Source organism: Lactuca saligna, chromosome 6, assembly GCF_052625555.1.
Source record: "Lactuca saligna cultivar CGN05327 chromosome 6, ASM5262555v1, whole genome shotgun sequence".
Classification (NCBI taxonomy): domain Eukaryota; kingdom Viridiplantae; phylum Streptophyta; class Magnoliopsida; order Asterales; family Asteraceae; genus Lactuca; species Lactuca saligna.
In genome coordinates this window covers 75,216,482-75,220,222 of record NC_136422.1, presented here as the reverse complement: position 1 = coordinate 75,220,222, position 3,741 = coordinate 75,216,482, and the positions used below count along the sequence as shown (strand labels likewise).

The window sequence follows — 3,741 nt, the reverse complement described above, 5'->3', positions numbered from 1 at the left end:
TATGCATCGTGTCCCATACGCTTCGGGTAAAGGATCGATTGCAAGTGCTTTAATATTTGACCATTCTAAAATTTTCCAAATGTCTAGCACATTTATAGGAAAAAGGGACTAGAATTGGTTTTGACTAAAATAATTAAACAACTATCAAAGGACAGTCCAAAGTTCGACGAGGATTGGTTGCTTATGAGTAGTTGGAAGCATGGTATTGAATGAACCATATTGACATTATTATGAATATATAAGATTCTATTAAGAATGAGTTGTCATATGGAAAATGTGGAAACGTGTCCATATTGGGAATTGAATATTGAAAATCTTGTTGGGTTATGAGCATTCTAACACTCCTAAGTGTACATGCAACCCTAAATACCTTGGATCTATGTTTTCTCTATTATACATGCAAATATGAACATCCAAGGTATTATCCTAATCTAGCATACAAAACTATCAATATAACAAGATAGAATACATACCTCTTTAATGGTGCTTGTCTTCATGAAGCTTGAGTGCTTAGTGCCCCGAGTGTGACACCTCAAATGGTTCACACAACACCAAATACACTTGGAATAACTTGAGAGAAATTAGAACACTACATGAAATCATCTAGCCCTCATACACACACATTGTCACGATTTCTTGAGCCATGGGTTTCTTTTATATGGTGGCTATTAGGGTTACACCATGTAACTCATGACTTTACCCATTCCTTATGCTCCATGGATTTTAACCTCCATGGAGTATCCATGGGTCACCCCATGGACTTAGTCCAACATAAGGAATCTTGGATCACAAGCCCACATATATAAGAATGAATGATTTACACAATCAACCCATATATTTAATTAGTCTCCTTTTGATCACTTAATTAATTCCAAATTAATTCTTGATCAATACTAATTAAATAACCTTATTAATATATTAGAACTTATAATATATTAACAAACCTTAAGTGTTATTTCTCTCATTTTAGTCTATCCAAGTGCATGATGCCATGCAACCCAAATGGACCATGCCGGGTCGGGTCAAGTTTTACCAATTATAGTTATGGACTTAGACATTAATCCAACAAATCTATGTCTAGATTAGAAACTTTTATGCAAAAGGATGTTCAAAGGAATGTACTTTGAGTGAGAGACATCATATCTAAGGAATTGTCTTGTAACAATCTCCGATAGAAGATTTTGTAATATCATTGGCAATAGTCTTTGTGACTTTGGTGCAATGATATTACGAAAGGATTGTTGCATAGAATGTTAGAATCTAGCACATTCTATAAGTAGCAAGAATTTGATATTCTTTCACTTATGAAAAAAGGATTTGGAGTTTTGAAATGAGAATGATTGGAAATGTGTTCAGTTTGATCTATTTCACAAAGTAAGAACCATAGGTGAACATTGTGCGCATGCTAGGAGCATGGGATAAGTGTTGTAATTCAAGTAAGAAGTTAATTACCCAAAACGTCAAATAATGAGTAATCGATATGGTGATAAATAAAAGGAGTTTTATTTATACTCAAAGGGTTGAGGCCATATGGGATTAGTATTATTCTTGTGTTTCACTTTGCATGTTTTGACTTCCAGAATAATTGAGTTTGTTAAGAATAATCAAATTATTCAAACGGGCCACAGTCGTTCATATGTTGGAACTAGATATGAATGAAGACTGTCGTGAATTGGTGTGTGGATTGTCTAAAAGAGTATTAGACATAAGCAAATGTTTGCTGCAACGTTCATGAGTGCTTATGAATATGAATTTGAGCATTGGATTAAACCCACACTCACTTGGATCACTCCATGAATTGTATCACGAGTGATTGGTGAGACGATAACATCTTATATTCTTGAAACCGAGATGTGTGAGTTGTATCTTGCTAATCGGTTGCATGTTGATAATATGAAAACGCACTAGTAACTTGGTGCTATAAAACATATTATTGTGTGTGATTCGGTGAGTAAGTGCAAGCAAACATTGTATCAAAGTTTATCCGTTCCTTTTATCCAAAAAGAATAAAAGCGATATCTTTGGGCCCCTCGATGATTTAGTGATGACAAACGTAAATGCTCGGCCGGGCTAGGGCTAATTTGATTTGTTCAATTAGTCAGTTGTCAAAATCGGAAGATTGAGAAATAGTACAAAGAGAATGATTAGAAATCATGTCTTACGATATCTAGAAGGGAGGAATATATGATCCCTTATCTAAGGACACGCGTATCTGATAGGATCAGAGTTGACAGCGGCTTTGGAAAGCTACGATTGCAGATCAGGATTTGAAGTCATACGCAGAATAGTTATTAGACTTATCCAAGTGGGAGACTGTTGGATTAGTGTCTAAGTCCATAACTATTTTGGAGAAATAAATAGAGAGAGAGGTTATATGATTTATTAATATGTTATAAGAATAATATATTAAAGGAGAAATCATATTTGTTTAATTAATATTGGTCAATAATTAATTAGGAATTAATTTTGTGATCAAGTGTAATTAATTAAACTAGAGGGGCTGAATTGTAATTATGTGATAGTTACAAAGTAAGGTAAGGATTATCTTATTAATGGGTTGGATGAATCTAAGGTGATAAGGCCTTAGAATTCGACTAGGATAAGGGTTTCTAAGACTTATCTTATGGTTACTTGGTGGGCAAGCAACTATATAAGGATAAGGACTAAAACCCTAATCTTTACACCTATATAAACCCCCTATGGCTCATGAATTCGTGTATCCCTTCCCAAGAGGTCCTAGAGACGAATTCTTATACCTCTCCTCTCTCTTTATAACTTCTCCATTTGCTCTTGGTGTTTGTAAGCCATTAGAGGAGTGACACTTGTGACTCTAAGCCTTCCAAAGTCAATTCAAGGAAGAATTAGGATTGTTATTGCTACATAACAATCAAGGTAATATCTTAAACCTAATTATATGTTAATATTGATTTCCATATGCTAGAATTAGGGTTTATAGTCTTGGATTCAAACCATGTACAATAGAGAAACCTAGATCCAAGCTTTAGGGTTTGTATGAGCACATAGGATGTCTTATGACCAAAACCCATCACTCGCATCGTCATGCGAATGAACTTAGAACCCAATACGACTCCGGTAACCCGATCGGCCTATAGTCTCAAACCAACGGAGATACAAGAACCATCCGGATAGCTTAACGACTACTCAACAATTGAATGAGAAGACCAAGCTCCCCACCCTTGAGAGCTCCAGTCTTATTCTTCAAGAAAGCAGACTTCAACAAGTGCGATTATACCAGTACTAATGCACCGGATCCCATCAGAACTCTGTAGTTAAGCGTGATTGGGCGAGAGTAGTACTAGGATAGGTAACACCTTGGGAAGTCCTCATAGCGCAGACCTCAACAGGACTTCGATTAGAAATCATTACCCTCTGCCTCGCATAGATGAATTGGTTGATCAACCGCAAGGAACGAGGTGCATTTCAGAAATGGACCCAAGATCCGAATATCACCAGTTGTGAGTGTTAGCGAAGGATGTCCCGATGACAATCTTCCAAACTCGATGCGGACGATACGAGTCCGTAGAGATATCCTTTGGATAAGACCAATACGCCCGTAGTATTCATGAGCTTAATGAATAGGGTACGCCATTCTTACTTGGATCAGTTTGTCATTGTCCTTGTAAATTACTCACTTATCTACTCTCGTAGTAAGAAGAAATTCATAAGGAGCATCTACAACAAACCATGGAAACATTTCGATCAGAGAAGCTTTACGCGAAA

General features: G+C 36.2%; 1 pseudogene; it reads left to right on the top strand.

Moving 5' to 3' along the window:
• Window positions 1-3,239: 3,239 nt before the first annotated feature.
• LOC145003522 (5S ribosomal RNA) lies at window positions 3,240-3,358 on the top strand (annotated as a pseudogene).
• The last annotated feature ends 383 nt before the right edge of the window (window positions 3,359-3,741 follow it).